The sequence below is a fragment of the Rhinoraja longicauda genome, chromosome 5 (genome assembly GCF_053455715.1).
Source record: "Rhinoraja longicauda isolate Sanriku21f chromosome 5, sRhiLon1.1, whole genome shotgun sequence".
NCBI classification, from domain to species: Eukaryota; Metazoa; Chordata; class Chondrichthyes; order Rajiformes; family Arhynchobatidae; genus Rhinoraja; species Rhinoraja longicauda.
This window is the reverse complement of record NC_135957.1, coordinates 60,148,981-60,171,114: the sequence shown is the minus strand read 5'-3', so window position 1 is coordinate 60,171,114 and position 22,134 is coordinate 60,148,981. Positions and strand designations below refer to the sequence as shown.

At 48.4% G+C, this 22,134-nt stretch overlaps 1 protein-coding gene across 4 annotated transcripts in view; it reads left to right on the top strand.

Moving 5' to 3' along the window:
* Window positions 1–22,134, top strand: part of LOC144593695 (amine sulfotransferase-like) — a 79,357-nt gene that overhangs the window by 15,845 nt on the left and 41,378 nt on the right. The gene's annotated exons all lie outside the window — the stretch shown is intronic.

The window sequence follows — 22,134 nt, the reverse complement described above, 5'->3', positions numbered from 1 at the left end:
GAGATCTATATCCTGCACTCTATATCTTCCTCTTAGCTCGATCTGTTGAGTTCAATAGTTATATTTTTGCATAATATATCTGATCTGTTTGCATAATGTGCAAACAAGGTCTTTCAATGTACTTGGCACATGTGATAATAATAAACCTAAACCTAAACCTGAAGTGACATGGCTCATTATTTCGCCCTTTCCGCCCTGACCCTCTTCTGCTTGTAGTTGAGGGTGATGCTATCCCTCTTGGAATTGGACATGCTACTAGTTGGAAGCACAGCACTATGTGCTCAAAGCCTACATAAGCTGTTCCACTCGTGCTGGACCAAGGTACAGACCTGATCACCCCAAGGAGTGTGTTCTACCGTAGTGAAGCTGGCACTGTTAGACTAGTCAGGTTCATATAGTATAAGAAAATAACTGCAGATGCTGGTACAAATCGAAGGTATTTATTCACAAAATGCTGGAGTAACTCAGCAGGTCAGGCAGCATCTCAGGAGAGAAGGAATGGGTGACGTTTCGGGTCGAGACCCTTCTTCAGACTGATCTTCAGACTGATCAGGTTAATGATCACTGTCATTTTTTCCAACGGCTTCTGGTCTATTGAGTTGATGCTCCAATGTCCCAGTGCAGGGCTATGCTCAGTACCATGCTGTTCCTGATCTTCAGAACACAGGGCTGTTTCTTCTCTTGCTGGTTCTGGCTGTGGCTTTTTCCTCATTTCTGTCCTTTATTCTTCTTCTGTCTGTCAGTGGTATTGAACTGCCTGTGAACCTTCATGCTTGAATGAGAAGTTACTGATGCCCATTTGAGATATTTGCTGTCTTTTGTCCCCACTCATATTGGAGTTGTGAAAAAGGGCCATTCCTACAGAATTGAGATGTTTGAATTATTTACTTCCTAATTGTTTAGAATTCGATTTTACTTTTCAATTTATTATAAGACAATTTCAAATAGGCATTAGCATTTTAACTTTCTCTTAAAGGTCATTGGAGAACTGTCAAAGCCCGTACAGGAGGCGATACTTCTGTGGTACAAAACCTGAGGCTTTCCTGCTCCATTGACAATGCACTTTGTGTGTGGAAGGTCAGGTTAGAGATAAGGAAACGGGTCCTTTAGTGCACCAAGTGCACGCTGACCAGTGATCACCCGTACACTAGCTCTATCCTACACACTGGGGACATTTTTTTTCATGCAGAAGCCTATTAATCAACAAGCCTGCACATCTTTAGTTTAGTTTAGTTTAGTTATTCTCACCTGTACCAAAGTACAGTGAAAAATAAATAAACTAAACTAAACTAAACTTGGAATGTGGGAGGAAACTGGAGCACCCGGAGAAAATCCACACTGGGTTGTCCGTAGGACACACACGTAGTAACAGACTGCACCTGCAGTCAGGATTGAACCCGGGCCTCTGGCACAGTAAGGTAGCAACTCTCCCGCTGCACCACTTTACCACGGTTGTTTGTACTCTGCGTCTGGAAAACTCAAGTGCAGGCATGCGGGTGGTGTGGGTAGTGAATCTGGGTGCAGGCCAGGATTTGCAATTTTTTAGCCCAGTGGATAGTTGGCACTGTATGTGCTGTTATGCACCTGGGCAGGCCTTTGTTCAGTTCATACTAATGCAAGTTCCTGGTTGACGTAAGCTTTCAACTAACCTCAGTTTCCCAGCTCTATTCAAAACACAATCCTTTGTTGGCCATGAGGCTGCTGGCTTTGGGTCAACAGGAAATCGTTGGAAAGTGCAAAAGTTGGCAATTTAGAGGATGGGATGGTGCGAAGAGGGTGGAAGGGAGAGCAAGAAACAAATATTGATAGATGTCAAGTCACTGTGGGAAGTGGAAAAAATCTACTGACTTGGACATTAACAAAATCAAGCAGTGCACCAATGAGGAAAGATCCTCCCAATTTTGACTTCCAATGCCATGAGTGAAAGAACCCCAGCCGAGGCGGTGGGACAGGTCTTGCAACTGAGCACACAAGAGGTACAACGCGCTCTGCAAAGGGTCAACCCACGCAAGGCTGCAGGACCGGATGGAGTTCAAGGAAGGGTACTGAAGGACTGTGCTGAACAGCTGGCTGAGGTATTCACCAGGATCTTTAACCTGTCATTATCTCTGGCTACGGTCCCCAAGTGCCTGAAGTCGGCTATCATAGTTCCGGTGCCGAAAAAAGCAAAGATCTCCAACCTGAACGACTACCGCCCGGTTGCCCTAACGCCGATAGTCATGAAGTGCTTTGAGAGGCTGGTCCTCTCACACATCAAATCCAGCATCACTGACTCACTGGACCCACATCAATTTGCATACAGGGCAAATAGATCCACAGAGGACGCCATCTCTCTGGCTCTTCACACTGTCCTGACTCACCTAGAGAGACAGGGCACGTACGTGAGGATGTTATTCATAGACTATAGCTCCGCCTTCAACACGGTCATCCCCACCAAGCTCAGGTGTGGGGTGTGGTGCTGCGGAGCTCTGGTTCAATCACTCGAACAAGTGAGTTTCTAAACATTTTTTGGAATTCGGAGGAGGTACAGCGGTACTCTAAACATCTTTGGGTATCGCTGCGACGCTACAGAAATCTTTTTAAAAGGTTTCTGTGTGTTTTGGGGCTGCGAGCGGTGTTATCAATTGACTGCTCAGCTCCCACTACTGAGGCTGGCAACCTGCCAGGAAACTGTGGCGCACAAAAAGGGGGAGAAAAACCTGTCTGGACTGATACACCTGTGTCCAGAACAACCCCCCCCCACACTGCCTCGTCGCTACTGACCGGACCGGTCTGGTTTTCGTGCGGTGTGGGAGTTTTTCTACACCCTCGACCTTCTTCTGCGGCCTTGAGACCTGGAGCTGAAGGAGCCTCCTCTCTATCAGAGATAGGCTTCCAACAATAACAGACTGCAGGTGAATCCCTTTCGTTGCTGCAGGAGCAGCGAAGACCAGCGGGGATTGCTTGAGAAAGTCTGCAGCTCACCAGGGAACGCAGGAGAGCCGAGATACCCAGGCCAAGAGGCCGTGACGCAGCAGTTTTTAGTGGGAGCCGCCATTATTGACGTTCGAGGCAACACCACTCGCCTCCCTCCCTTGAACTGTTCTACACTTGTTTGTGTGTTTGGACTTGGCCCCGTGCCTTTTGGATTGTCTTTGTCTTTGTGTATCAGTGTTTTGTTTCACTGTAGTGCCTGATATCATGCAGGGTCAGCGTTCTGGGGGATCGGGGCCTTCGGGGAGTTATGCTAAGGCGGCTGCTCCTCTGGGGGCCCGGTTCCCCATGAGGAACCTACCCTTTGAACATGGGGTCAGGTGCTACATGCCCCCCCAAATGAACCTGGAGGACTGCGCGGCTGCTGTGGCAGCGGCAGCCAAGCCTGTAGGCATTGTGTATGTGGGAAAAATGTTTGGGAAGGGCGTGTTCTTTCTGGAGTCCGTTGAGGGGGTGAACGCGACTGTATGTAAAGGGGTCACAGTGGGTGGACTTTTCTTACAGGTCGAGCCCCTGGGGTCCACCGTGCAGCGGGTGGTCCTATCCAACGTCCCGCCCTGCATCAAGAACGAGGCCCTCCTTCCCCACCTTCATACCCTGGGGAAGATCCTCACCGACATCACCCCAATACCCATGGGGTTCCGCAGGAAGGACTTGCAGCACGTTCTCTCCCTCCGGCGCCAGTTGACAATGCTGCTGGACCGGGAGGAGGTGGTCGACGGGCGCTTCTGTGTCCAGCAGGATGGGCGAGACTTCACCATCTTCTGGACATCGGACCGCCCGAGGTGCCACGCCTGCAAGGAAGTGGGGCATATTCGGAGGAATTGCCCCAAATCCCGGGCGGAGGCCTCCGCCTCCGGTGCCACTAACCCCCCTCGCCCCCCCTCTCCCACTCCCCCTGTAGTTGAGTCAGGGAACCCTGGGGATGAGGAGGGTCAAAAAAAGGGGGGCAAAGTGACGAAGAAGATAAGGCACCTGGGGAACAAACCCCCCGGGATAAGATCTCGCCACCCATCCCGTCACCTCCCGTTAGGGAGTCCGCAAGCCCCATTATCCAGCCAGGGGCGGAGGGGATTGGGCGGGAGGAGGGGGAGCCGCAGACTAGGGTTGCTCAGGTGACCCCAGAGTCTGTGAGCTCCTCCCCTTCGAAAAAAAGAAGGAGGAATCTCTCCAGGGAGGAGCAGAAGGGGGACATAGGGGAATCTTCCAGTGGGGCGGGGAGTGCTGTGGTGGAGGATGACTCCTGCCCTCTGGTTCAGGCCCCGGTTCCATGCTCTGAAGGGGTTTCTGGGGAGGGTGGTGATGGGGACCACTCGGGTGTAATGGAGCAGGGAGAGATTCCTGTTGGGGAGGGAATCCCGATTCATGCACCCGAGGAAGCCCAGGAGCAACCCACCCAGGACGAGGTTGAGAACACGCCTGTGGAGTTAGGGATAGTAGGCGGGGAAGGGGAAGGGGAAACCAGCCCTTCTCTCCCGCAGGACCTGGCTCCAGAGGGACTCCCTGAGTCTGGGGCACCAGAGTCCACTCTGGGCCCAACTGGTGGAGGGATAGACCCCACTGTCAATGGTCTTGACTGCCCAGGTACACCCGAGGAAGGCCCCTCTGCCACTGACCCCACGGTGGGGACTGAGGTGGAGGTGAGACCAGAGGGTGGGGAAGAGGCAACCGCTGCGCAGAGTGGGGCGGGAGTCTCAAGCACAGAAGGTGTGTCCAAGGATGGGAATGGTGACTCCATCTGCAGTGGGGGGGGTGGAAGGGGACTCCTCGGGCAATGAGTCAATGGATGTTCTCGCTGCCCCCGACGCCACTCCTCTCATTCCAGTGGAGGAGATCCGCGAGTTCATCGCGGCCACCGAAGGAGCCCAACATCGGCCCAAACTGGCCTCCCTCCGGTGGCCGAACTTACAAGGGGTCACCAGCTCCCTGAACCTCATCCTCAGAAGGAAGGGGAGGGGAAAGGGAGGGACGGGGGTGAAGGGAGGGATGGGGGTGAAGGGGAACGACCGGCGTCAGCTCAGGTCTTTCTTGGACGACCTGGAAAAGGACGCCGAGGCCCAGAGCAGCGTCGTTCCTGCTGAGGGTAGAGGGACCAGTAGAGCGTCCCTTGTTGCCAAGATCCGGAAGGTGAAACGCACTGCCAATCCATCTAGGGTCCGTAGCGGCAAAGGCGACTCTGCTGTCAGTGACCAGGGGACTGGTGAGGGGATCTAGTGTACTCCTGACATGGCGATCACCATAGCCAGTTATAACATCAATGGCAGCAGGGGGCCTCTCCGCAGGTTTAACCATCTCTCAACCCTGAGGGATGGGAAATATGTGGTGAGCTTCCCGCAGGAAACCCACACCATCCCAGGAGACGAGTCCACCTGGCTCCTGGAGTGGAGTGGTGAGGTCTTCATGAGCCACCTCAGCTCCATTTCCAGTGGGGTGGCCATTTTGCTGGCCCCGAATTTCCGGCCAGAAATCTTAAAGGTCCAGGAATTAGTGCCAGGCCGCTTGCTTCACCTGGCCTTGCGCCTGGATGGCGTGCCGTTGCATTTTGTCAACGTGTACGCCCCCAAGCCCGCCGTGTTGCAGACGTGCCTGTTCCGGGAGGTGTCTACCCTTTTGAGCTCGACCCTGGCGACTGCGTGATCCTCGGGGGAGATTTCAACTGTACCCTCGAGGAAGGAGACCGTTCCGGTATCCAGCGCGGCCAGGAGTCGGTGAAGAAGTTGAAGGAGCTCGTGGGCTCCTTTGACTTGGTAGACACCTGGAGGAACCTCCACCCCGACTCCAGTGCCTTCTCCAGGAGGTCAGAGGGGGGTGGTTCTCGCATTGACCGCTTGTACATTTCTCGGGCGTACGTCTCCCGCGTCTCGGCGGCCTCCATGCGGCCGATGCCTTGCTCGGACCACAACCTGGTGTGGGCGGAGTTTACCCCGCTGCGCACGAGGGGAGGGTCCGCGTACTGGCACTTTAACAACCGGCTGCTGGAGGATCGCCGCTTCCGGGACTCGTTTGTGAGGTTCTGGACCGCTTGGAAGGGGAAGAGGGGAGGATTTCACTCCCTGCGGCTATGGTGGGACGTGGGCCAGGCCCACATCCGGCGTTTCTGTCAGGAGTACACTAGGGGGTCTACCAAGAGACGCGATTCCAAGGTCAGACAGCTCGGGAGTGAGCTGCTCGATTTGGATTCGCGTCTAAGTCAGACCGGTGGGGACCCGACCCTCTGGAGGGAATACCAGGAGAAGAAGGACGCGCTGAAGGAGCTGCAGTTACAGCAATCCCGAGGCGCGTATGTGAGGTCGCGGATCCAAATGCTCCACGATTTGGACCGCGGTTCACCCTTCTTCTACTCGCTGGAGAAGTGGCGGGGAGTCCGTCAGCAGTTAGTGGAGCTGCTCGCTGATGATGACTCCCCCGTCACCGAACCAGAAGACATCAACGCGGCGGTTCGTTCCTTTTATGGGACCTTGTTTTCACCGGATAGCTCCGGCGTGGACGAGTGCAGTGATCTGTGGGAAGGTCTAACCACGGTCGGCCCGGAGGGTGCCAAGCGTCTGGACGCCCCCCTGACACTAGACGAACTGACCGTGGCCCTCCATCAGATTCAATGGGGCAAATCCCCTGGCCTGACAGCAGAGTTCCTCCGCACTTTCTGGGGGACCCTGGGGGAGGACTACACCATGGTCCTGAGGGAGAGCCTGGCGACCGGGGAGATGCCCCTGTCTTGGCGGAGGGCTGTAGTGGTCCTTCTGCCCAAGAAGGGTGATCTCCGCCTACTAAAGAACTGGCGCCCGGTCTCCCTCCTCTGTACCGATTACAAGGTCTTTGCTAAGGCAATGGCCAACCGTCTGGGCCCAGTGCTGGCCCAAGTGATCCACCCTGACCAGTCTTACACAGTCCCGGGCCGGTCCATCCAGGACAATATCCATCTGGTCCGGGACCTGGTCTACCTGGCTCAGGAGACCGGTGTACCCACTGCCTTTCTCTCCCTTGACCAGGAGAAGGCTTTCGACAGGGTGGATCACGAGTATCTGGTGAGGACTCTGCGGGCGTTTGGGTTCGGACCGCACTTTGTGGCCCGGATCCGACTTCTATACACCACTGCGGAGTGGCTCGTCAAGGTCAACGGATCCTTGACGGCCCCCATTCCCTTCCGCAGAGGAGTACGTCAGGGCTGCCCCATGTCAGGCCAACTGTACGCCATCTGCGTGGAGCCATTCCTTAGTCTGCTTCGGAGGAGGTTGACGGGCATGGTTCTACGCGAGCCAGATATGGAGGTGGTCCTCTCGGTCTATGCCGATGACGTGCTCCTCATGGTCACTGACCCCGCTGATCTGCAGAGGATGCGCGAGTGCCAACGAGTCTTCTCGGCCGCCTCCTCTGCAAGGATCAATTGGGGGAAATGTTCTGGACTCTTGGTGGGTCCCTGGCAGGTGGACTCCCTCCCTGAGGAGATGCGGTTTTTCACGTGGAGCACCACGCACCTCCTTTACTTGGGAGTCTACCTGAGTCCCGTCGCGGAGACCTGGCTGGCGAACTGGCAGGAGCTGGAGTTGAAAGTCGTCGCCCGGCTTGGGCGCTGGTCAGGTCTCCTCAGCGTGCTTTCCTACCGGGGCAGGGTGTTGGTCATTAACCAACTCGTGGCTTCCCTGCTCTGGTACAGATTGACCACATTGGTCCCATCAGCCACTTTTGCTGGGATCATCCAGAAGAAGTTGGTGGACTTCTTCTGGGGCAACGGAAAGCACTGGGTCTCTGCAGCGGTCCTGAGTCTCCCGATTGAGGAGGGCGGGCAGTCGCTGGTGTGCATCCGCACCCAGTTGGCGGCTCTCCGCCTCAGGACTCTGCAGAGATACCTGTACTCGGAGCGTCCTCCCGGGTGGCACGTGCTGGCGACGCACTTTTTCCAACGGGGCCGCTGCCTTCAAGCAGGTACGCGGATCCCGATGGTGGGCGTCAGCCGTGCTATCCTGCTGGGAATGCCCGGCTTCTACCGGGACTTGCTGAGAGTCTGGAACCTGGTTGCTGTCGACCGGGCCCCCCCTCCGCTGACGGAGGGCGGCGGCCCAGGCGTGAGAGCAGCCGGCCCTTGTCCTGCCCCGCTGGGTGTCGGAGAGGCTCAAATGTGTGGAGCACCTGCGGCTGAGCAAACCCCCGCTCAGCCGGAAGTACTCGTCGGACCGAGGCGCCGTAATCCTTCCCGGGAGCCGGTCCCACACAACATGAGCCGCATTTCCTCGACACCCTTCATCTCCCTCCGAGACGCAGGGAGGCGTGTCCTGTACGGGCTCCTCCTCCACACCCTGCACTTCCTCGCCCTGGTCCACCGTCCGGACACTAAGTGGCGGTCGGTGTTGCCTTCCGGTCGCGAGGTGACCCCGCGGTGGGGGTCCCTCTACGCAGGAATTCTGCCCCTCTCCATCGGGGACCTGGGGTGGAAGATATTGCACCGAGGAGTCCCCTGCAACCTGTTCCTCGCGCGGTTCACAGACTCGCCAGCCGCCTGCCACTTTTGCGGGTTGGAAGAGTCTGTGTACCACATGTACATGCAGTGTGTGAGGTTGCAGCCCCTGTTCCAATATCTAAAGGGGCTGCTCCTTGCTTTTTGGCTGCCCTGTGCGTAGGGGAGAGGGTAGGGCCGAAGATGTCCTTGTTGGGTTGCTCCTGGGCCAGGCCAAGCTGGCCATCCGCGACTCACGGCGCCAGGCGGAAGAGGGCTCTGCCCGAGCCAGCTGCCTGCCCCTTTTCCGGGGTTACGTCCGTGCCCGGGTGGTGTTGGAGAGGGACTACGCGCTGTCCACGGGCACCCTGGGGGATTTCCGGGACCGCTGGGCACCGCGGGGGATTGGATGTATCCTGGATGGGGATTGTAATATAATTGTATGATAGTTTCAATACGTATATTTGTTTGTATAATATTCTGGTGGTGGGTTCTGTTTTGGTTTTATTGTATTGTATATATTATTTTAATATTTGAATAAATATTTTTGATTAAAAAAAATTTAAAAAATAAAAATAAAAAAAAAGCTCATCACCAAACTCCACCAGCTAGGCCTCAGCTCGTCATTATGTGACTGAATCCTGGACTTCCTGCTGGAACGACCGCAGGCAGTAAGAATGGGCCCGCACCTGTCCTCCACTATCACCCTGAGTACCGGCACACCACAGGGCTGTGTTCTGAGCCCCATGCTCTACTCCCTCTTCACACACGACTGTGTTCCTGCATTCGACACCAACACCATTGTCAAGTTTGCAGATGACACAACGGTGATCAGGCTGATCACCAACGGGGATGAAACAAACTATAGAGCGGAGGTGCAGAACCTGGCGGACTGGTGCTCGGATAACAACCTGTCCCTAAATACCACCAAGACCAAGGAGCTGATCATCAACTTCCGTAGGTCACATAACGGGGAATATGCCCCGATCTCTATCAACGGGGACAGTGTGGAGAGAGTGTCCAGCTTCAAGTTTCTGGGTACTCACATTTCGGAGGACCTAACATGGTCCAATAACACTGCTGCGCTGGTCAAGAAGGCACAACAAAGACTGTTCTACTTAAGAACACTGAAAAAGTCTGGTCTACCCCAACAGCTGCTGACGACCTTCTACCGCTGTACCATCGAGAGCATCCTAACGCATGGCATCCCTGTGTGGTACCTCAGCTGCACGGAGGCAGAAAGGAAAGCTCTACAGCGGGTAGTCCATAGAGCTCAGAGGGCCATCGGAACACAGCTACCAGACTTAGAGGGCATCTACAACACACGATGCCTCAGAAAAGCCACCAGCATCCACAAAGACTCTTCACACCCCTGCAACAGTCTGTTCGAACTCCTTCCATCGGGCAGACGATACAAGGCCTTCTACGCCCGCACCTCCATACTCAGGAACAGCTTCATCCCCAGGGCCATAGCTGCTATGAACCAGTCCTGCTGAGCCGGATGGCCACAACGCATAGATCAACTTGCACTTTACCCTGTCCAAAACTATTACAACTGTTTCGTTTCGTTGGGTTGCTGCTGTCTAAATTACTTAAATTATTGCATCGTATGGGAGGCGCATTCCCAATCTCGTTGTACCCCTGGGTACAATGACAATAAAGATATATTGTATTGTATTGTATTGTATTGTATTATTAGCATGTTAGATCAAGTTTTAAGTGATCTTGCACCGAATGCCATATGATTAAAATCTTTTGCATGCAGCAACAAGTTGGAGTTAGCAGTGCTTTCTTGGGTGTACATAGCCCATGAATTTGGTTGTAATCCAAAACTGGGAAACACTTTTTCTGAAGGTTAGGCAAGGATCCCAACCTAAAAACATCACTAATCCATCACTAATCCATCACTAATCCATCACTAATCCATGCCTGACCTGCTGAACTACTCTTTAAAAAAAAATAGTTGTAATTCTAGTAAGGGACTTTGATCAACTTTGCATTGTTTAATGAATCCATTGACTGTGGGCATTTTAATGCCCTTCCGTATTTGCCTGGAGGTGTTAAGAGTCACATCTTGACCCACTGTGTGGTGAAGATGCTTAAGTAATGTTACTGGGCGGAGTGAATCAAAGTTTAAACACAATAACGAAGAAATGGCAATAAATTTCCAAGTTGGGATGGTATGTGACAAGCAGATTAATTAGATGTTGATGACATACCCATCACCCTGTTGCATCTATCCTTCAAGGTAGTTTTTTGGGTGGTACATTCAAAGTTCAGATGAATTGCTGACATGCATTATATAGAATGTACACACAGCAACCTCTGCACTGTGGGCAACACAAAGTGTTAGAGTAACTCAGTAGGTCAGGCAGCATCTTGGAGAACATGGATATGTGATGCTTCTGTTTGAGACCCTTCTTCAGACTGACTGCAGTGCGGGGAGAGAGTGGAGGTGGAAAAAACGTTGAGGCAGGACAAAGGCTTGCAAGTAATAGGTGGAATCGGAGCTACAGCGGAAGATTTCAAAAGGCTGTTGGATTGGTTGAGTGATGAAAATTGGCCAATTGTGTAGCCGATTTCTTTTAAAAGGCAAGGTGCAGTGGAGCGGCCTATTGAGAACGGCAGTGGCGCTTTAATTCCCCAATGCTGTCTGATAAGATATTCAAGGACTATCTTACCTCTCAAATTGGATTTTATTTTGAAATTAACAAAACTCCTGATGTCTCCCAATCAATTCTATGGGAAGCTTTTAAGGCTTATTTAAGGGGTCAGATAATATCTTTTGTTTCATATGCCAAAAAGTCAGAGGCAAAGAAACTGTCTCAAATCTCTGAGGAAATTTTAAAATTAGACAATCAGTATGCGATATCCCCATCTCTTGCTCTGTACAATAGGCGCCTGCACCTCCAGACTGAGTTTGACATGTTATCAACAACCAAGGCTGAAACACTTTTGCTTAAGTCTAGGCAACGTGTTTTTGAGATGGGGGACAAAGCAAGTAAACTTCTAGCCTATCAAGCTCGTTCAGTTGCTGCCTCCAGGCTGATTACTAAAATTAAATCACCCACTGGTGCTATTCTGTCTGATACAAGAGATATAAACAAAGCCTTTGCAAACTATTATTCCGATCTTTACTCGTCTGAAAGCCCCCCAGATATCTGGGACCAGGATCACCCTCTTAACAGTATACGCTATCCTGTACTTGATGAAATGGTTTCCAGCAACCTCGGAAGACCGATTTCACTTCTTGAAATCCAAGAAGCCATTAAAGCCATGCAAAATGGTAAATCCCCAGGGCCTGACGGATATACAGTGGAGTTTTACAAGACATTTTTTCATCTTCTAGGCCCCGAACTACAAATTATGTACAATGAGTCGTTCCAGAAAGGCCAGTTGCCAGAAACATTGTCTCAAGCCTCTATTTTCTTGTTGCTTAAGAAAGATAAGGACCCGCTTCTGTGTAGTAGCAGAAGACCAACTTCTCTTCTCAATGTGGACCAAAAGATCTTGGCCAAAGTCCTTTATAACCGTCTTCGACACGTGGTCCCAGATTTAATATCAACGGACCAAACAGGCTTTATCCAGGGGAGGCACTCCTTTTTTAATACGAGGCGCCTGTTGGACATAGTTCATGCTCCAATTTCTGAACTCCCTGAAATTGTCCTCTCGTTGGTCGCTGAGAAGGCCTTCGACAGGGTAGAGTGGACCTATCTTTTTTTTGTTCTTCAGAAAATGGGGATTAATGAAGATTTTATTTCATGGATTAAACTTTTATATTCAGCTCCTGTAGCTTCCGTTATCACTAATGACTTACATTCACCTTCCTTTCCCCTCAAACGAGGTACTAAACAAGGTTGTCCTCTATCACCGTTGTTATTCGCAATCGCCATAGAACCTCTGGCTATCTGGCTCCGTAGCGAGGTTAGGTTAGAAGGCATTGTCAGAGGGGGGGTCACCCACAAAGTGTCTTTGTACGCGGATGATCTACTTTTATTTATATCTAACCCCAACTCTTCCGTTTCAGTTATTATATCTATCCTTGAGCAGTTTGGTAGATTCTCCGGGTACAAACTGAACATTCAGAAAAGTGAGCTTTTTCCGATAAACCCCGCAGCCACAAGAATGCCTCATTCACTTTTCCCTTTTAAGCGCATGGATAGTGGGTTTAAATACCGTGGCATTGTCATCACTAAATCCTTCTCCCATATTTTTAATGCAAATTTTCTCCCCTTACTAGAATGTTGTAAACAAGATTTTAACCGTTGGTCTACTCTGCCCTTATCACTGGCCGGTCGCATTAACCTAATTAAAATGGTTACTTTACCAAATTTTTTTATACCTTTTTCAACATATACCAATATTTATTAGGGGAAGCTTTTTTGTAAAATTGGACCAGACCATATCTTCCTTTTTATGGGGAAACAAACCACGGCGCATCAGGAAAGAGTATCTCCAGCGGTCCAAGTCAATGGGGGGGATGGGCCTTCCAAATTTCCTTAAGTATTATTGGGCATGTAATATTCAGAAGCTTCTCTACTGGTCTAATCTGGAAAACACTCTTCTTTGGGCACAAATGGAGCTGTCCTCGTGCCAGTACTCTCTTTGCTCTTTAGTTTGTTCAGGTTTACCGCTTACCTCTATTGCCTGTTCTATGCCCACCGTTACGCACACTTTAAAGATCTGGATGCAATTCAGGAGACACTTTGGTCTTACAAGGCCATCCCTGTATTCTCCAATACATCGCAATTATTTGTTTAAACCATCATGTACTGATTTTACTTTTCAAACCTGGTTTGATAAGGGTATCAGAACTGTTAATGATCTGTATGGTGATGGGACCTTCTTATCATTTCCAGACCTGTCTGAACGGTTCAACTTGCCCCGATCACATCTATTTTGCTATCTTCAGGTCAGGCACTTCTTACAAAGGCAATTTCCAGAATTTCCAAGTCAGCCCACTTACTCTGAAATTGATTCTATTCTTCTTTTGAATCCCAATGCGCAGAGGCTGATTTCAATTATACACACTGAAATAGACTCCATTAAGCCTGAATCTCTCCATAATCTTAAGGTAGCTTGGGAACAGGATTTGGGGTTTGGCATGACGGATCGGACATGGGAAACTGTGCTGGGACTTGTTCACACTTCCTCAATTTGTGCTAGACATAGTCTTATACAATGTAAAATTTTGCATCGCACGCATTACACTAACACTAGACTAGCAAGAATATTTCCCGGCACGAGAGGCGCATGTAACCGTTGTCGACAAACACCTGCCGACTTGATTCACGTGTTTTGGACGTGCCCCCGCCTGTCTAAATTTTGGACGGGGATTTTTAAATCCTTTAGGGATATATCCGGTATAGATATTCTACCCAATCCTCTTACAGCTCTTTTTGGTGTCCCTTCCGGAACTAATACCCCCGATATCTAAAAGTAATTATGTCTTTTACTTCTCTTTTGGCTAGACGTCTTATACTTCTTAATTGGAAGCATGTATTGCCACCCACTCATAATAGATGGATCAAGGATGTGTTATATCACTTAAAGCTAGAGAAGATTAGATTCTCTCTCAAAGGTTCACAGGAAAGCTTTAAAGAAACATGGTTACCGTTTCTAAATTATGCAAAAACTTTAATGATTGTTTTAGAGAATGGGGATAAACCAAAGTGTTGACTGCTTATATGTCTGCCTACGTTGTATATGTTTTACTAATGGTAATGTTTATCTCTGCGTCTGGGATGGGGCGGGGGGTGGGGGTGTATCTTTACACGTATTGTTTGTTCATTGTTGAAATAATTGTAAAAACTAATAAACAGATTTTAAAAAATAAAATAAAAGGCAAGGTGCAGTGGAGCGGCCTATTGAGAACGGCTGTGTTGGGAGAGAGGCTGTGTAGAGATGAAGTGCTGTGTTGAGTGTAAGTGTGAGGCTTTGGCTCAAGAGCCTTTGGTGAGGAGGCTGAGGCAAGGAGGGTACAGGAGGTAAAGGTACAGTCTGCTGTTTCTTCTGTGCGATTGTTGTACTTTTATTTTCCTTTTGTCCATTGTGGTAGTGATGGCAGATAGAATGGTTCAATATTCTTCCTGCAGGGCGTGGGAAGTCAGGGAAACTGTTGGTGTCCCTGATGACTACACTTGTGGGAATTGTGTCCAGGTGCAGCTCTCTGGGAGAGAGCTCTCTGGGAGAATACAAGAAGAAAGGTGGCTGACCACGAGGAAAGGGAATAAAGCTGATGTGAAGCTGGGAAGACTGCAGAGATTTATGAGGATATTGCCAGTATTTGAGGGCCTGAGCTACAGGGAGAGGTTGGACAGGCTAGGAGTCTATTCCTTGGAGTGTAGGAGGATGGTAAGTGATTTTACAGAGCTGAACAAGTTCTCGAGGGGAATAGATAGGGTAGATGCACAGATTCTTTTACCCAGAGTAGGGGGAATCAAGAACCAGAGAATGTAAGTTTAAGATGCGAAGGGAAAGATTTAATCGGAATCTAAGGGACATCTTTTTCACATAGAGGGTGGTGGGTATATGGAATGAGTTGCCAGAGGAGATAATTGAGGCAGAAACCATAACAACATTTAAAATACTTTTGGACAAGTATATGGATAGGAACTATTAAGAGGGATATGAGCCAATCACGGGCAGGTGGGACTAGTGTAGATGGGCACTTTGGTCGCCAAAGGCCCTGTTTCTGTGCTGTATGGATCTATGATGCCATGAGTAAACAGAGTGCAAGTGACCCCTGTGGCCATTCCACTTCAAAACAGGTGTACACTGTTGGGCATGACCCGTTAAAAGTGAGCAGCAGTAGCAGTCAGGACAGTGACACAGAAGCTGACTCAGAGGACAGCAGGGAAGAGTAATGTCAGGCAGAGTCATAGTGGTAGGAAACCCATTAGTTAGGGGAGGCAGACAGGAATGTAACAAATGAGACTCCCGGGTGGTGATAAGTCTGTAGAGGTTTGTTAGATTATTCAGCAATGTGCCAAGTCTCTTTAAACATGTAAGAATGTAGAAATACTGGTACTTCTTTTTTCAAGAATAGTCAAGTCAAGTCAAGTCAAATTTATTTGTCACATACACATACTCGATGTGCAGTGAAATGAAAGTGGCAATGCCTGCGGGTTGTGCACAAAAAGAATTACAGTTACAGCATATAAATAAAGTTAATAAGTTACTAAACATAGCACAAAAAGTGTCGACAAAAATTTAGTCTCTGGGGTTATCAAAGTTGACAGTCCTGATGGCCTGTGGGAAGAAGCTCCGTCTCATCCTCTCCGTTTTCACAGCGTGACAGCGGAGGCGTTTGCCTGATCGTAGCATCTGGAACAGTCCGTTACTGGGGTGGCAGGGGTCCCTCATGATCTTGCTTGCTCTGGATCTGTACCTCCTGATGTATAGGTCCTGCAGGGGGACGAGTGTAGTTCCCATGGTGCGTTCTGCCGAACGCACTACTCTCTGCAGGGCCATCCTGTCCTGGGCAGAGCTGTTCCCAAACCAGACTGTAATGTTGCCGGACAGGATGCTCTCTACAGCCCCAGAGTAGAAGCAATGAAGGATCCTCAGCGACACTCTGAATTTCCTCAGTTGTCTAAGGTGGTAAAGGCGCTGCTTAGCCTTACCCACCAGTGCGGCAATGTGCGTTGCCCACGTCAGATCCTCTGCGATGCAGACTCCCAAGTATTTGAAACTGCTCACCCTATCCACAATAGACCCATTTATCTCCAGTGGCGTGTACGTCCTTGGATGTACTGGGCCCAGGACAGGTCTTATGAGATGTTAATGCCCAGGAATTTGAATATGGCATTTAACATACAAATCTTATAATGGGAAAACATTTCCTGATCAAATCAAGCTGGCATATTTTAATAAGATAAACTTATCAGTGTGTGATGTGATTACTATTATTTATAGCCTGGTACTGTGTCTCGAAATGCCAAGTTCCCAGAATGTTTTCAGTAATCAATATTGTTTATCTCTCATGAGTTGTGCGGTGGTGGTGGGGGGTTCTTCCCCGGACACAGTGCGAACTCCATCTTTAAGTTCACCGACGACACCACCATTGTTGGACGAATTACAGATGGTGATGAGTCAAAGTCAATCAATAGTCATTTATTTGTCACATACACATAAATGTGAGATAGATCGATTGTCCAAATGGTGCCAGCACACCATCCTGGCTCTCAATATGAGTAAGATCAAGGAACTGATTATGGATGGAACAATAGACAATAGGTGCAGGAGTAGGCCATTCGGCCCTTCGACCCAGCACCACCATTCAATGTGATCATGACTGATCATTCTCAATCAGTACCCCATTCCTGCCTTCTCCCCATACCCCCTGACTCCGCTATCCTTAAGAGCTCTATCTAGCTCTCTCTTGAATGCATTCAGAGAACTGGCCTCCACTGAGATTTACAACTCTCTGACTGAAAAGGTTTTTCCTCATCTCCGTTCTAAATGGCCTACCCCTTATTCTTAAACTGTGGCCCCTGGTTCTGGACTCCCCCAACATTGGGAACATGTTTCCTGCTCCAACATGTCCAACCCTTTAATAATCTTATATGTTTCGATAAGATCCCCTCTCATCCTTCTAAATTCCAGTGTATACAAGCCTAGTCGCTCCAGTCTTTCAACATATGACAGTCCCACCATTCCGGGAATTAACCTAGTAAGCCTACGCTGCACACCCTCAATGGCAAGAATATCCTTCCTCAAATTTGGAGACCAAAACTGCACACAGTACTCCAGGTGCGGTCTCACGAGGGCCCTGTAGAAATGTAGAAGGACCTCTTTGCTCCTATACTCAACTCCTCTTGTTATGAAGGCCAACATTCCATTTGCTTTCTTCACTGCCTGCTGTACATGCATGCTTCCTTTCAGTGACTGATGCACTAGGACACCCAGGAACGATGGTGGAGAGAGTCAAAAGCTCCAAATTCCTGGGCGTGCATATTTCTGAAGCTCTTTCCTGGACCCAGCACATTGATGCAATTATATAGAAAGCCCATCAATACCTCTACTTCCTGAGATGATTACAGAGATTTGGTATGTCAGAGAGGATTCTCTTGAACTTCTACAGGTGTACAGCAGAGAGCACATTGACTGGTTGCATCACGGCTTGGTTCGGCAACTTGAATGCCCAGGAGCTAAGAAGACTGCAAAATGTTGTGAACACTGCCCAGACCATCACGGGTACTGACCTCCCCACCATCAAAGGGATTTACCGGAGTCGCTATTTTTCTTCTCAACTATAATAAGTGCAAATTTCTTCCTATACCATCCTCAGAACTTTAGACCTTAGAGATACAGTGTGGAAACATGTCTTTTGGCCCACCAAGTCCGCGCCAACCAGCGATCACCACGTACACTAGCACTGTCCTACACATAAGTGACAATTTACAATTTACAGAAGCCAATTAACCTACAAACATGTACGTCTTTAGAGTGCGTGAGGAAACAGGAGCACCCAGAGAAAACCCATGCGGTCACAGGGAGAACGTACAAACTCCGTACAGATAGCACCTGTAGTCAGGATCGAACCTGGATCTCTGGAGCTGTGAGACAGCAACTCTACTGCGCCACCCACTATTTTTTTTCTTTATTTAGGTGTAAAGTACTTCCACAATGAAACAAAATCAGTTAATCTGGCGTACTTGAAATCGGAGAACAATACAACCACTTTAAGCAAAATTAGAAAAAAGGACTAACAATTGAAATATGGGAACATAGGTTTTAATATTATGGTGTATACTATTCTATAACATGTTCTGTTTTCATCTGCTTGTAGTAGATGACAAATAAAATCTCATCTGCCTGCCTGCACATGATCCATTTTCCTCCATTCCCTGCGCTTCCATGTGCCTATCTAAAAGCCTCTTAAATGCCTTTTGCTGAAGATGACACCATTTGGAATTTGTGAGGATTATAAATGAACAATTAACAGAGAAGCAATGTCGAACGATGCCGTAAGTGTCGTAACTTTGAAGAACAACATATTGTATGCTAACAAATAGATTGAGTTGAGGAAATGTTCAAGTGAGTACTCACCAAAAATTGCTCTTCCATTGGTCATTAGCGCAATCTCTGGGCAATACGCAACAGACAATGGATAGTTTGATCAAAGTCTACAAAGAGTCATAGTCACATTGTTGATACATTGATATCGAGCAAGATGGAACAGGAATACAAGAATTAAGAAGCTGTACTTTGCTCCATGAAGTATGAATATGTTTGAGGAACAATGCACCTTTTTGCTGGCTCAGTAGATGGGCTTGGCTATGAGATTGGTGCTGGATGACTCTACCCAGCTATGGACAAGGTTGGAGCAGTGTTGGCTGCTCCAAGTCTGGCCCATTAATGTTTCTCAAAGAAGGGTGGATAGTATAATTTGAATGCAGATGCACTGAGTCAGATATCATGTGAGTGGCCATTAATGGGGGTGATTGTTGGAATAGACTGAAAGGACTTTAGTTCCAATGCCAAAGGTTGCAAGCGTGATAAGATGCGATCACAACCTTTCACGGCCATATCGATATCATAAGCATTTTTTACACCAAATTAAAGAACAAAGGCAAAAAAAAGGGAGATGTGGCTCTTTGGAAGATACCGAAATGTTCCACTTTCAGGAGAAGTAGCCATTTTGAAGCAGTTGCTTGAAGGACATCCTGGTTCAACACATTGTCAGAGGTCACGTTTGGTGGTTTAGATTTGGAGCTGGAGATCATTGGAGGAATGTAAGCTATGGCAAGAACTTTGATTGATCTGAACAAATTTGGCAGGTCTATTTGTGAGGAAAAATGTTTATGATCTTGGATGGATTTTCAAAGCGGATAGAGACAGCTGCTAAAGGCACATGTCCATCACAATCAACGTTGAGAATTATCATTCCTACATGTTTTCCGTCACAAGAAACCCTGGAAGAACATCATTGGTACTGAATTTGCCCAATTCCTCAGCAGGAATGGAGTCAATTGCACACACAGCACCAGGCTGCCGAACCTCAAATAGTTGAGTGAAAAATCAGTTCAGACTGAGCAAGATTGAAAAAGATGAAAGGAAATGAAAGGAAATGAAATTGAGCCGGATTGTACTTATGTTGGAAAATACAACATAAAACTACAGGACAGACTCTGGCAGCATTACTGAAGACAGCTATACTTCAGATGGATTCAGCCAGTGTGCAAAAATGGGCATTAGCAATAACATCCTGAAGTACAAGGGTGTTTGCTGTAGTTATCAGCTTTATGGATAAACATTTGCCGAAACAGAATTTCCCCCATTTTCTACTCTAAGTGATGTAATGAAAAGGAATACCCCTCCAAAAAAAGCATTGCCATCTAATGCTTCTGTCTCACAACAAACTGAAGTGCATTGTTCCCAACAAATGAATTTAGAAAAGGGATATTGTAGTCAAGGTCTAGATTTATCAGTATTTTTTGTAACCATTTTCATTCAAATTCAGAGGGGATTAAATGTGATTTAAGAATTTTTTAAACAATAGAAACAACGTGTGGTTTCAATCGTATCGTTATCAGTGGAAGAGCATGCAAAATAAAAATGGCTTTGCACATGAAACTTCCACATTTTAACCCTGACCTTCCCATCCATGCTGACTTGAACAATCTGCCCAACATGCGCCCGGAGTCCAGCAAACCCTTCTGGTCTTCAGCCAAATCCCTGGAAGACTTTGACCCCAAGTCTGAGTGGTGCAGAGCCTGGAAAGATGCCAATACCAGCAACGGAGAGGTCATCACAGACCCCACAGTGAAACCACCGGGATTTGACCTCCATCGCAAGCAGTGGCTAACCCTGAATAGGATCCGCACCCTCCATGTGAGAACAGCCCATCACCTGCACAAGTGGGGGATGACAGACAGCCCTGCTTGCGACTGCGGATATCCAGACTAGACCATCCTACACATCTTGAATGACTGCTGACTGAGGCTTTTCCCTGGTGGCATCCAGGCCATCCACCCAGCAACTGATGCTGCCCTGGCCTGGATGTCTACCCTTGACATCCAGCTGAATCCTAAGTGAGTTTTTCTGCACTTGGTGCCTGAATACAATGAGCAATCTCTTGAATACATTGATAAATGTGGCATTGGTTAAAGGATAATCGGAGGTGTCTCGTGCTTACTCTCTCATTCTCTGCCTTTTTTTATTGATGCTCTTTTTGAGGTGTGCAGAAGTGCAGATGGTGGTGTGGAAGTGACTTCTTCAAACTAGCCCAATGTGAGTCTCGAGGTAAGATTGGGAAGGCATCAGGGTATATGTCTGGTGTTTGTCGACCACTGCGTGCAACTCCTCCAGAGCGAGCCAAACAGCTGCCTGGGGTGGGATGTGGACCACAGGCATGATGATGGAAGTGAAATGCCCTGGGAGGTAGAAGAGATGATGCATCTTTGCTAGATGTTCAGGTGCAGGGAGCGGGGTTTGGACAGGATCACTATGTCTGAGCACCAAGGAGAGTTTACGATGAGGGAGGCACCACCGTCGCTTTGATTTTCCGATGCGGCCATTCGGTTCATGTGCTTAATCGAGAAACCTTTGGGCTGAGTCTGGCGAGCTGAGAGTGAGCCATGTCTGTGAAATTGAATAAACGGCATTTCCTCGTGTTCCTTTGGTAAAGCAGTCTCTCAACTGATCAAGATCCTGCTGTAATATCTGATAACCATCGTCAGTGCCTACAATAACACCTACTTTTGTGTGGAGGGCACAGTGGTGCAGAGGCAAAGTTGCTGCCTTACAGCAACTAGAGTCCCGGGTTCGATCCTGACTAAGGGTGCTGTCTGTACGGAGTTTGTACATTCTGCCTACGACCTCATGGGTTTCTTCTGGGTACTCCGGTTTCCTCCCACGTCCCTAGTCGGTGTAGGATAGTGTTAATGTACGGGGATCACTGGGCGGCACGGACTTGGAGGGCCGAAAAGGCCTGTTTCCGGCTGTATATATATGATATGATATGATATGCAGGTTGGTAGGCAAATTAACTTCTGTAAATTGTCCCTAGTGTCTAGAGCTGGTGTACTGGTGATTGTTGGTCAGCACTGACTCAGTGGGCCAAAGGGCTGTATCTCTAAACTAATCTAAACTAGCTGCAAACTTTCTAATCATGCTTTATACATTTTCAACTAAATCGTTGATATAAACCACAGACAGCAATGGGCCCAGCACCGATCCCTGAGGCACTAGTCAAAGGACTTCAGTCCGAAAACAACCTTCCACCACCACCCTCCTTCCATTAAGCCAATTCTGGCATAAATCATGAAGCATTAATGACTCTGTTCAGTTCTACTTTTTTTCATAACAGGTTCAGGCATTTTCCCTCCCACTGATAATTAGTTAACCAAATTGTTGATCTTTTTTTTCTCCCACTTAAATAATTGGGTTATTTTGTTTTAATCCTTCTGAATGGGGTATTGGTGTGGAATTGGATAAGCATGCTAGAGGTTTGGATGACTGTGGTTTAAGGAACCTTGGCCTGGAGAGTGTTATTGAAAGTTAAAACGTGTTTACCATGTGAAATAAAGTAACATTGACTTAAGCTACATTTCAAAAGTGGAATTCAGAGTGAATTTAGCTCTGTGGTTTTTATTTAGAGTTTCTGAAAGTAACACTAGCATTGTTTTATGTGGTAGGTTGGATGGACATAGTGTTTCCATGTTTTTTATGTTGGTCAAGATTACTTTATTAATGATGTGGCTGCAGAAGCTTACTCTTGGGTC